General features: G+C 41.9%; 1 long non-coding RNA gene across 1 annotated transcript; it reads right to left on the bottom strand.

The window, feature by feature from the left end:
* Positions 1-3596: 3596 nt before the first annotated feature.
* Positions 3597-4844, bottom strand: LOC138924359 (uncharacterized). Its single transcript, XR_011439405.1, has 2 exons — positions 4727-4844; positions 3597-3906 (listed from the first exon to the last, which is right to left on the bottom strand). It is a non-coding gene; the product is annotated as an uncharacterized lncRNA (long non-coding RNA).
* Positions 4845-12891: the final 8047 nt, after the last annotated feature.

Here is a 12891-nt window from a genome sequence, read left to right as displayed (position 1 = left end):
GACCTTGGGACCCAGGGTTTCCACCTTGATAAAGATCCTAGCGCATAAATATGGCATTGGAACAAGAAAAGTCACCTGTCTTTAGGGAGCCATGCTTTCATAGACAATTATTTACTGGCAGCGACTTGTGTGGCCTAATAACCAGAGGGACTCTCTTCATGCGCTGCCCCTTACGTGAGTCCCCTGAGATCTTTGGGATGGTAACATCAATAATAAATTGGCTTGACGTTTCCTCCATTCAGGGAGAAGGGAGAACGCTAAATCTGATTTAGAGGATTTTTAGCTGTGGGTTGTACACAGGTGTGCTCAATGCGTCTCTCATCCTTCTTGGACTAGCAGCATGTTCTCCTCATGGAAAAAGGCAGAAATACAAAAAGAGTAAGCAGAAACATATGACTCTTCTTAAGGCCTAGATTCAAAACTGGCCCACTGTCATTTCCCTCCTATTTCATTGGTTAAAGCAAGTCATATGACCAATCCCAGCATCCACGGAGTAAGGAAGTATAATCCTTTCATGGAGATGAGGCGGGGAAAGAGTGAATGTCTACTTAACAATTTCATCCACACACAGAAAAATGAAGTAAAATTGTATATTAGCTGGAGTTAGGATTATTTCTACTACTAAGGGATAGAAGATTAAGTAAGGATACTGCAAACCACCCCAGAAGCAGCACAAACTGCTGGTGTTTCTTTCTCTGTGGCAAGGATGGAACATACAGCAGGCCTCATGGAGAACTGGAACAACGGCCCATTGCCACTCAAGATAAAATGGCACGTCTACTGAACCAGCTGTCTTCTGTTCCCCTCACCAGCAGAAGTCTATTGTCTCTGGTGCTTTCTCTGAATGCACTGAAAGAAGGGGTCTCATTGAGTCCTCAGTACGTGTTGCCATCCAGTATTGGGCTGTGTCTCCTCCTCAACCACGTCATGGTTATAGAAATTCCTTGGCTGTAACTTCCTATCACTAACCTCACTAGTTAACAGGGCACAAGACAGTCTGTATAAAGAATTGCCCCTGGATGACTACTTCAAAGGGAAGTACTGGATGTAGCAGAGATTAAAATGTTATGGATTTCCTGAACATCGTCATTCATTCATTCATTCATTCGTTCGTTCATTCATTTTTCAAATATTCATCAAACGTCTGAGGATATAAAGATATAGAACCTGTACTGTAGGAAAACATAGTTCAATGGGAGAGAGAAAAATACAAATAAAATTGTGTTCCTTGAATCTATAATGTGTATCTTTTTTTTACATTTTAATGTTCTTAAAATATGAAAGTATCAAAATCTTCCAACTTACTTTCAATAGGAGCTTTTAAATTTCCATGCTATTTAAATTCACTAAAAAAAGAAAATTATGAATTTAGCCCGTAGGAGATGCAGATGAAATTGTATTTTTTGATAAACCTCAAATTTATAATGTCATCGCTAAATAGACTGATGAAGTAGAGGTCACGAACACAAACTATGAAAACAGTGTCATTCTGATGAGATGCCTGACTGCCTACCACCAAAGGTGATTTAGAAGAAAGCATAGATTTTTGAGTGAAGAAGTTTTAAACTCAAATTTCAGAGGGGAATCAGGAAAGGCCACTAGGAAGAAATGAAAACTGAATCGAATGTTAAGGATGAATGGCAGTTAGCTAAACAAATAAGTAAAGCAAGGGCATTCTCCGCTGTGGTAATAGAATACACAAAGGAATGGAGATGTCATGAAAGGAGTGGTGTTCAGTAAAGTGGTTCTGTGTAAACAAAACATATGATGCAAATGAAATGGTGAAGAAAGACAAACAGAGAGAGACAAGAAGGAGTCAGAACAAGAAACATCTTCTGTCCCATGTTTAGTGTTTGGAATCTATAGTGAGGGTACTGGGAAGCCATTGAAAGCTTTATACCAGGGCAGTGAAGTGATCAGACTTGTTTCAGAAAGGTCACTCGGGAGAGTGTGGATAATGGATCAGGCTAGACCTCTCACTCTAGATGGAGACTGGAGTTAAAAAGCCAGTTAGGAAATGATAAATGAGGCCTAACCCAGGGCAGTGGTGATGGGAATGGAATGGAAGGTACATATTTGAGAAATATCAAGGAGATGGTGTGACCAACTTGTGCTGATGAGACAGTAAGACAGGGAAGGCTCCAGAAGAGCTCGGGTAAATGGGTGAATTGTGAGGTCATTCCCCCAAAGTAGGGAGAAAAAGAGGTGGGTCTGGGAGAGATGGGAAGCAGAGATGATGAGCTTAACTGTGGATCTGTTTGTCTCTGAGACATCCAAGGGGAGACATGCTATGGAACAGAAACATAAAAGAGTGCATTGTTCTTGTCCGTTAGAAAACCACACCCCACACTTAGCATACTTCAATTCTACTTGCCCTCCCCCATATGCACCTCACACCCAAAAATGTGTTTTTCTGAGGAGGTCTAGAGATGGGCCATGAGAAAAGGATCAGGTGTTAGGCACCTGGAGTTTTCCATGTGAATATAATTGGAACTTCATTACGAAAATATGGAAAAACATATATCGCAAACTTATTTTAATGAAACTAGATAAGATGAATTTTGTTTTCTTAACCAAATCTCCATAGGATAGTTCTAGGTGAATTGAGATCTCAAAACTTGAAAAAAACAGGCTTAAGATGAAAAGAATAAAGTATGTACTCTTACCCTTAGAGGATCGTTAATGTATGGACCAAGGACTGCAAAGGTCAAATACAGGATGCCTAGTTAAATGAAGTTCAGATGAAAAATGAATGTTTTTAGGGGCCGGCCTGGTGATGCAGTGGTTAAGTTCACATGCTCTGCTTCAGTGGCCTAGGGTTCACTGGTTCGGATCCTGGGCACAGACCCACGCACTGATTATCAAGCCATGCTGTGGCAGGCACCCCACGTATAAAGTGGAGGACGATGGGCACAGATGTTAGCTCAGGGCCAATCTTCCTCAGCAAAAAGAGGAGGATTTGTGGTGGATGTTAGCTTATGGCTAATCTTCCTCAAAAAAAAAAGCGTGGTTTTAGTGACTGGAAGGAGCTTTGAAGAATATTCTCTTATTTTTACTTAACCTTTTCGTTAAAGAAGCATCAAAGAAGAACGTGGACAAAACAACTAAAAGGCGGTGTCTCAGTGCTTTCAGGCTGCTATAACAAAGTACCACAGGCTGGGTGGCTTATAAGCAACAGAAATTTATTTCTCACAGCTCTGGAGGTGAGGAATCTGAGATCAGGGAGCCAGCGTGGTTGGAGGAGGGCCCTCTTCTGGGTCTCAGACTTCTCCTTGTATCCTCACATGGCGAGAGAGGCTTGGGAGCTCTGTGGGGTCTCTTTAATAAGGACACTAATCCCATTCAGAAGGCCTCCACTCTCAGGACCTAATCACCTCCCAAAGACCCCACCTCCTACGGCCATCATATTGGGTATTAAGATTTTGACACATGGATTTGGAGGAGACACAGACATTCAAACCATAGCAGCCGGGTCAGAATGATGCCAAAGCAACGGATGAATTCGATCATTTCAATCAACTGAACAATTGCCCCTGCTGACTGAAAATACATCAAACTTATCATTGTCAGACAGAAAAAGAAAAAATAAATAGCTATTTGCTTTTACTTTTTAATTGATTATGACCGTATGAAAGTTTTATTAAATACCTACTATGTCCAAGGTACTGTGCCAGATAATTTTCTACATTATTTTCTTTACTCCTCATTACAGTCTTTCAAAGTTGGTATTATATTCACCATTTTACACCAGTAGAAACTGAGGATCAGAGAGGTTATCTTGCCTGTCCAAGGTACAACAGGCTGGATGTCAGAGTCAGAATGTAGATGCTGGTTTGTCCTCACTCCAAGTCACCTTTACCCACTGTGTCATGTTTCTGGGATGTTGTCACACATTGTCGTTAAGAGCTGTAAAAAGGAGCAATGAAATGCCAGTTAGGGACATTTCAATTTTTCTTTGTCCCTCCATGTGGGAAAGTCCTGTTGGTCAAGTATAAATTTCCTTCAGCTACATGAAAATAGCCATGTAGCCATTACTTACCAAGGATAATTATGTCCCTTTCTGGAAGAGTACAGACACCTTGTTTTTTACTCTCTTCACGGCCCATTGCCTCCTTCCCCCATGTAGTTTAACATTTGTTTCATAAGATTATACTGAGGTAAGACATTCTGAGTGTTGAGACATAGTTTGGTTTCTCTGGAGGAGACATGAATTTCTGGCTCTCCTTACTGTCCCTCTTTTGTTCTCTTTACAGTCAAGCTCCAAAGGAGCTTTCTTTTTTTTTCCACCAGGATTTACTGTCCAGAGGCATTCAGGGCTTAGAAACCCAAAACACCGATGAGCCACTGAGAGGCGTCGGCCCATGGTCAGACCCAACCCAATGACATAAACGGAGACAATCTCACTCTGCCGCAAATTTGTTTTTCTGAACACACCCAAATCCCAGAGATTTTCATCTTCTGTGGGCTCCCCGACATCCGCTTTGTCGAATAACAAGTTATTACAGAGAAACAAACCCAGTCTAGATTCCCAGCAGGACTCCCACTGGGGACAATGTTCCTCCTTATAAGAGAATTTCAAGAGGCATCCTTTAAGATTTTATGGGTCAAAGATTTTTAAAATCATTTGTTTCTGATGAATAATCCAGAGAAAGGGAGTCAGGCACAGTGCTCTCCTAGTTTGGCAAATGCAAGGATCCTTTAGCAGCAAATCTCTTAGCAGAAATACCTGGAATGTTTTGAACCAAACTCAGTGATTTCTTCTCCATTCTTAACTTTCAGTTTTCTTTTCTAAGCAGCTTCATGATTTGCTGTCTGGGAGGGTCTACAGGTTGGAACTCAAGCATCTATCAACACAAAAGTCAGCACAACACGGGCAAGTCAGGCACCAGGGGGTCAGGCCTAGCCCTATCACTTCCTAACAGTGTCACCCCAGATAAATGGTCTAACTTCTCAAATCTTTAGATTTCTCCATTGTGGCTTAATAACACTCTTCTTGGGATGCTAACGTGAGGATAGAATAAAATAATGTATGGCTAAGAGAGTAGATCTTAAAAGTTCTCATCACAAGAAAAAAAGTGGTTTTTTTGAGGAAGATTAGCCCTGAGCTAACATCCACTGTGAATCCTCCACTTTTTGCTGAGGAAGACTGGCCCTGAGCTGACATCTGTGCCCATCTTCCTCTACTTTATATATGGGACAACTGACACAGCATGGCTTGCCAAATGGTGCATAGGTCCTCACCCAGGATGCAAACTGGTGAACCCCAGACCTCCAAAGTGGATCATGCAAACTTAACCACTGCACCACCTAGCCAGCCCCAAGAAAAAAATTTTTAACTGTGTGGTGACAGATGTTAACTAAACTTGTTGTGGCTGATCATTTTGCAATATATACAAATGTCAAATCATTATGTGGTATACCTGAAACTAACATAATGTTATATGTCAATTATACCTCAATTAAAAAGATAAATCTAAAGTGCCTGGTACCCAAAAAGCAACTCAATGAGCCAAAGCTACTATTCTGTTTTCCTTTTTCTTCCTCAGCACCTTGAACACAGCTGGTTTTCAATCAGTTTTGGAGGGAAGGAGGGAAGAAGGAAGGAAGGAAGAAGATGCCTAAAGCCGCAGAAGCTACCTTCTCTTCTTCAAAGCGCCTTTTCTCCTTCCCAGGCAATCACCGAACTTCTCACTTGCTCCTCCTCGCTTTGCATGTGCCGATCCTGTTTGCTATCTCTATCCACCAGATTTTTACCTCTTGATTATAGTGAATAACAAACATTCATCAGCTTCTTCTATGTCCCAATTGCCCAGCCAGGTATTGTAGAGAACATAAAAATAAATAAGACAGAGGTCCTCCTTTCAAATCACCTACTGCTTACTGTTCAATAGCAGATGTAAGACATAAACCTGTGAGGGAGAAAAAAACCCATGAGATAAAAGAGTCTGCTAAAGTGCTTTGGGAGAAAGATGGGGAAGGCCTTCATAGAGGTGGCAGCATCCATGCAGGACTTCAGCGGGATTTGGACCTGAAGGAAGAAGCCTAAGGACATCCAGGGAAGGAACCCGCCTAGGCAGATGGGAGCTGTAGGAAAGGGTAACACAAGTCATCATCATAACTGCTATCAACTGAGCATCGCTATGTGTCAGGCGCTATTCTAAGTGCTTCACATGTAGGATTTCATTTCATTATGAACACAAACTGTGGAGACAAGTTGTTAGAGGCTCAAGATATCTTTGTTTCCGTCTTAATTAAAATTAATAGGCCCCCAGAGGGCACAGCTCCAACAGAAGGAGGTTTAAGAGGGTTAGAACATTTGAGCTATTAACGTGGTCTTTGAGAATAGAGAGAACTAAACAATCTTAACTTCTTTCTTTTAATAATAAATATAAGAAGGAGGAAAAGAATATTTGTCAGTTAGGTAGCTTAAATATATAAACACAAGCCCTGAAGGGATGAAGAAAGTTTCTGACCAAATCTATACTTATCCTGTATCTTGTCATTATAAAATTGGGGGGTTTGGTCATAAGAAGTGCCCTGTGGGCGTCATCTACTCTAATAATCCTTAACTTTGAGTCTATAATACTTGTTTTAATTAAGAATTATATTCATTATTCATTAGAGAAGATTGAACTTTCTTATTAATCTTGTAATAACTGATTTTCTTATACTTCACCAGTATAAAAGGCTGTCATATTCTCTTGGGGTTACTAAAAATATGTTTTTTTTTTAAATTCTGCAAGTAAAAACTAAATGATGATTATATTAGAATTATCTTTCACAGATAATGTAAATATCTTGGTGTTTCACTGACATGTGCTTTCAATAGTACACTATGCCCATTTTAAGGATGAGGAAACTGAGATTTAGAGAGTCTCAGTGTGGAAGCCATAAGAATGTGCCTTATGAGGCCGACCCAGTGGCATAGGGGTTAAGTTCGTGTGCTCCACTTTGGTGGCCTGTGTTAGGTGTCCCAGGTTCAGATCCTGGGCACAGACCTACATCCCACTCATCAAGCCATGCTGTGGCAGCATCCCACATACAAAATGGAGGAAGATTGGCACAGACGTTAGCTCAGGGACAGTCTTCCTTACCAAAAAAAAAAAAAAAAGAGAGAGAGAAGGCTCTTTGTAAAATTTACTGCAACCAACTCCAGCTTTGCTCTGAAAAACCACATCTACGTGTGTTCTCACTGAGGCCACGCTTCTGAGCGGCTGCTCCCGTGGTGACAGAGTACAGCAGAAGTACTCAGGCAGACCCATTCCTGGAGACACAGGACTCCTCTGACAGCCGGCTTTGGCTTGGGGATGGCTGATGGCCTGGCTGACCTTTCCTCGGCCTCCATCGGGCACTAAGGGTCAGATCTGCATCGTGGTCTGATGGCTCTCACAGTCTGCCCCATTTTCTCTCACAGCTGTCTCCCTAGTAGAATCCTTGCTCATTTGATCTTGTGTTGACATCTGCTTCATAAGGGACCAGGGCTAACACATTCAGTAACTTACCCAAGGTCACACAGCAGTGAAGTGGGAAGGCTTGGAGGTCTTCCCAGGTTTGCACCAACAGGAGAGTGAGTAGTGGGAAATAAGGCTGGAAGAGTGATTACTAACAACAATTCTATCTAAATCTTCCTGGTGAAGAAGTTGGGCAGACTGCTGCCAGTAATTCCCAAAGGACCTTACTTTAGAGATAAGACAGTGAAACACCATGTTGGGTTTTCTGTCTTTAGAAGTTCCCTTTGGAAGGTAAACGCCAGTTTGGTTATTTCTTAAATCTTCTCACACAGTTTAGCTAACCCTTTAGTGGACAAGTAGATGTGAGCAAACTTCTGCTGTAATTGATTATACAATTGACCCCTGGAGGATGGAAGTTTGGATACCCAGAGAGGAAGGATCAGGCTGCCTAGAGGCGGGAAGAACTCCAAAAAAGGGAGAGAGAGTCTTCCCTTCACAGCTGTGCCTCAAACTAGCCTGCGGAGCCTTCCCGGGAGCCAGGAATGGAACCCCGCAGAAGCACTGAGGGTTTATGAGCGAGGAGCTCTGTTACAAACCCTTAAGGCCTGCTCCTTAAAATTGGCTGAGAGTCTTGGGGCTGGCCCCGTGGCCGAGTGGTTAAGTTCGCGCGCTCCGCTGCAGGCGGCCCAGTGTTTCGTTGGTTCGAATCCTGGGCGCGGACATGGCACTGCTCATCAAACCACGCTGAGGCAGCGTCCCACATGCCACAACTAGAAGGACCCACAACGAAGAATATACAACTATGTACCGGGGGGCTTTGGGGAGAAAAAGGAAAAAAAAAAAAAAAATCTAAAAAAAAAAAAAAAATTGGCTGAGAGTCTAAAAACTGGGGTCCTAGAGCCCAGGTTAGCGTTAAATTACAAAGCATGTCGATTACCCTAAGAAGTACAGGACTGGGAGCAGTCAGCTTAGGCGAGGATGTGGAGCTGGCGAAGTGGCTCGTGAGTGGGCTCCACTCATCTGCCTTTTTGTGTTCCTTCTAATTGGTGAAGGTAGACTGACCAATCAGGTAGCAATTGGGGAGAAAAAGGAAAAAAAAAAAAAATCTAAAAAAAAAAAAAAAATTGGCTGAGAGTCTAAAAACTGGGGTCCTAGAGCCCAATTTAATTTTCTTCATAACTCTCATCATGAAAAGAAATTATAGAGTTTATGCATTTGTCTACTTACTTGACTAGCTCTCCCACTAGCTGAAAGCTCCACGGGCGTAGGGTGTTAGTTGTTGTTTTTCATGGCTGAATCCCTGTGGTGTAGGTGGTGTAGGAGAGAACCTGGCAGGTGGTAGAGGATCATTAAATATTGTTGCATGAATGAACAAATGAATATGCTTCGCTCCAAGTACATCTTGTGAAAATATTAGCTTTTTTTCCTTTCTGGCATCCTGTTATAGGCTATAAAGGGTTTTTAGTTCTACAGTTTTCCAAGAATATGTCTATTTAAAAGGAGATGCATAGGAGGCAACATCAATGTCATAGCCCAGTAGAATGGCCATCAAATGACAGCAGTTCACAGCCTGTGCCTAATAAACATTTTGTGACCAGGGTATTGACCTTTGTCTTCGCACAACAGCTAACTGCTTAGATGTGTCAACACTAAACGTGATAAAAGATACAATGTTGAATTTTAACCGGTCCTGGAAAACAGTGAAGGTTACGAAATCCCCCCTACCCTTTGTGTCCTGGAAAATGGCTTACTGCAAAAGCCACCTTTCCTCATCCTCGTGGATGCCCCTCTTGTTTACCTATGACAAGGCCAGACACAGTCCCTTATAATTCCCATTCTTTGCCCCATAGATAATTAGCTGAACTACTTGTCCCCATTGATCAATTGGTACAAAATGTTTGTTAGCCCAACCTTGATTTTGCGCTTCTCTCCTTCCGCCAAGTGCCTGAACTTTGCCCCTCACTCAGGCCAGCACACAGCCCTCCTGAGAATAAGCCGGCTCCGGGTGAAACAGTCTCTGATCTACTGTCTGATCACGTCAAACTTTTATCCCACTTCCCTGTACTCAGTTCTTCCCAGCCCCGTTTATGACTCTCTGTAGAAGAAAATCCCCTTTTGCTTAACTCCGGAGACTTGCAAGTCCTCCTGTCACAGTGCTCTCCTTACTGCAATAGTCCCTTCCCCCTCCCCTTGGCAATAATCCTTTTTGAATAAGTCTCTCCTTACTAAGTCTGGATTTGTTGTTATTCAACAAAGAACAGTAATGTTGCTTTTTGGTGATGGATCATGGGAGAAGGGCTTTGGTCAAACACTAATTATCTCAGACACTATAGTGCTTTGTTATGACGCTGCTCGTACACACTCTCTAGAGTCTCTAGTTGCTTTAATAGTATCTATACCCTAGGGTTGCTATGAGGATTAAAGACATAAACATACACATATAGAAAGAGTATTGCTGACATCTTCCTTCTCTGACCCCCACCAGTCCATAATTTCGTCTTTGGGTTTTACCTTTCAAGTGTATTTGGTATTTCTCCATCTCCACTGCCACTGCTGGTTGTCCTCAGTTGCCACCTCTCTGCGCTCTCTGGGATTACTTCAGTGACCTGCTTGCCGATCTCCTTGTATTCATTTCTGCCCTACCCTAGTCTTCATCCTGCAGCTAAAGCAAGTGTCCTAAAAAGCAAATCAGAAGAGGTCTCATTGCACTATGTGAAGCACCTTGGCAGTAGTATAAGTTTTTGAAGTTTAATTTAGATTTTTTTTTCTCTTGGCTTTTTTCCCTTTCTTTTTTTCCATTTAAATAGGGAGCTGGCTCTGGGCTTCTTTGCTTCAGGGGGAGTTTGTGGTACGGCTTCTTGTATTTCTGTTTTCCTGAAAGTCCTATAGAAGAGATTCTGTGAGGTATTCTGGCAGCTTTGAGGACAGAGGGAGTATCTATGACAGAAACATCGTGAGGAAATCCTGCCACCCTCCCGCCCCTTCCACCCTGGGCAAAATAAAGTATAATAAAAGATTCTGGAAGAGGTGACAGAGGTCTAGGGATTCCAAAATCCCCAGGGAACTCAAGCCAGGCTCTAAGGCCGAGAGCTGGTCTCAAAGGGTTTGGGCCAAGGGAGCAGCGAGCAGAGCCAAAGCCAGTGGGCAGCGCAGTGCTGCTGTCAAGAGCAAAATGGTGCCCTACAAGGAGTATGTGGATCTGGAGTCAGAATGGCTTGGATTCCAGTCTAGCTCTTCCACGTATCAACTCCCAAATAGTTATTTCACCTCTTTGAGCTTCAACTTCCCAACAAGTAAATAGAGATAATGATAAAAAAGAAAATAACTTTGTTATAAGAAAGTTATGAGAAAAATACACGACTTGGTGCTTGCCATAGACTAGGCACTTAATTAATATGTTTCTCTTCCACTGTCAAGAACACAAACTATGTTTTAAATGAGCGTGAATGTGGCTGTGTCCCATGGAGCACATCAGAGGAAAGTCCTGTTGGTACAGCTCTTTCTCAGCAGATATAGGCCATAAGGCCCTGCTTAGATCTGTGCTGTTTTTGAGCAATTTTTTATTTGACTCCCCGAGGGGAGACTAAGGCACCCACCAGTTAAATGAATCCACAAGGACCGCTATAACATACATACATTGACTCTTTTTGGTGTGGAATCTCCCACAATATTATTTTTCTGGGCTCCTCTCTCAGATCTCCCAGTCTTTGGGATTGGGTGCCCATCTACTTTAAGTCTTTATTATTGTCCAAGTCCCCCAATTTGTAATACCTTTTAGACACATAGGCATGAGTTTTAATGAATGCTTTAGCGTTATTCTTGCAATATGGTTTCTTTTTATTATGATTTCAATTGGAAGCCTGCTCTGGTTTTTCTGTCATGCAAGCATAGACTTGCTACACAGAAATTTCTCCTGGCCAAATACAGCAATGCCTTGCATTTTCATGATTAGCGTCCTGGTATTTAATAATCCCTTCATACTAAACTTCTGATGTTATACAATGATTTTATTTTTAAGAATTCATTTTCCACTGGTAATGGTCTTCAATATAGAATGCAAAATATTGATTTATTTAGCTTGAGTTGATGTGCCCAAATTCTATCCTTATATTCTAAAAATAATTTAAACTCAACACTTTGATCAGATTCCGAAGCAATCATAATTAATTCATAAGGGTCGAATATCCAGAGTGTCCAAACTTGGAGTGTGCAAAAGGCAGTGATACCATCAGTCTAATTAGATCATGATAATCCACCAACATATGGGAGGTTTCAACATATATTTATGTTGATTTAGCCGAGCCACTCATAGGTCTCCTACCCACTTAACTATAGAGTACTGAAAAGTGTGATATCTGTTTACCTTAAATAGTCACATATTTGCAAATGGAGACAGTATTTTTTTTCTTTTTGAGGAAGACTGGCCCTGAGCTAACATCCATGCCCATCTTCCTCTACTTTATATGTGGGACGCCTACCACAGCATGGCTTGCCAAGCAGTGTCATGTCCACACCCGGGATCTGAAGCGGCAAACCCCAGGCCGCCGAAGCGGAACGTGCGCACTTGACCGCTGCGCCACTGGGCCGGCGCCAAGAGGTGGTATTTTTGGATATGTCATGTGCTTTATTCCAAAAGCTGACATTATAAATGGAATAAAATAGAAAGGATTAGGTAAACTCAGATTTTTTATTAAGTCTATTGAGAGACCAGAAGACTGTAACTAGGATTTATTTCTGTGCTCCAACTATATTAAAGTTGTGCATGGATTAACATTATTTTTTATAAGAATTAAGCTGCTTTGATTAATCAATCAAGAGTTTCTGTTCAATCCACCAAGTCTGTGAAGAGATTTTGGAAATGGTTGAATGTGAAAGAATGCATTGTAATGACCAGAGATACATTCCATTGCTGTTTGAGTCCTGTCCTAAATGAACCCTGTTGAGGAGCGTCTGCTCTCCCCGAAGAACTTCTGAAGCGTCCAGGATCCCATGCTGTGGTTATTACTGCAGTAACGCCAAAGAGGTGTGGGTGGGAAGACCTGTGGGCAGCCAACTTGTATACAGAATCATGCTATGTACAATTGGAGGGTGTAGTCTCAGATTCCAGCTTCATGAAGTCATGAGCAGACTGAATCTCATCTTGTCAACGGTTGTATTCAGAAAGCCTAGAGCTCCAGCATTGGTCTCCTGCTGCTCTAGCTAAAATGATACTTGTTTCCTGGTGATGATGACTTAGAAGGAATTCAGGTAGATACTAAGATTATTGAAGAATTTTAGTCTTCTAAGAATGCATATGTTGGTTTTTGTGTCCATTTTCCATTTCCCTTATACCCTACAAGATACCTTCATTAGGTAAAACAAAGTGTTCACATTGTTATTCCTCAGGACTGGGAACCTATTTTCTTAGTTATTATCTGGCCATTAGATTGGAATTGACATA

Source organism: Equus caballus, chromosome 5 (genome assembly GCF_041296265.1).
Source record: "Equus caballus isolate H_3958 breed thoroughbred chromosome 5, TB-T2T, whole genome shotgun sequence".
NCBI lineage: Eukaryota > Metazoa > Chordata > Mammalia > Perissodactyla > Equidae > Equus > Equus caballus.
This window is presented reverse-complemented; position numbering and strand designations above follow the sequence as displayed.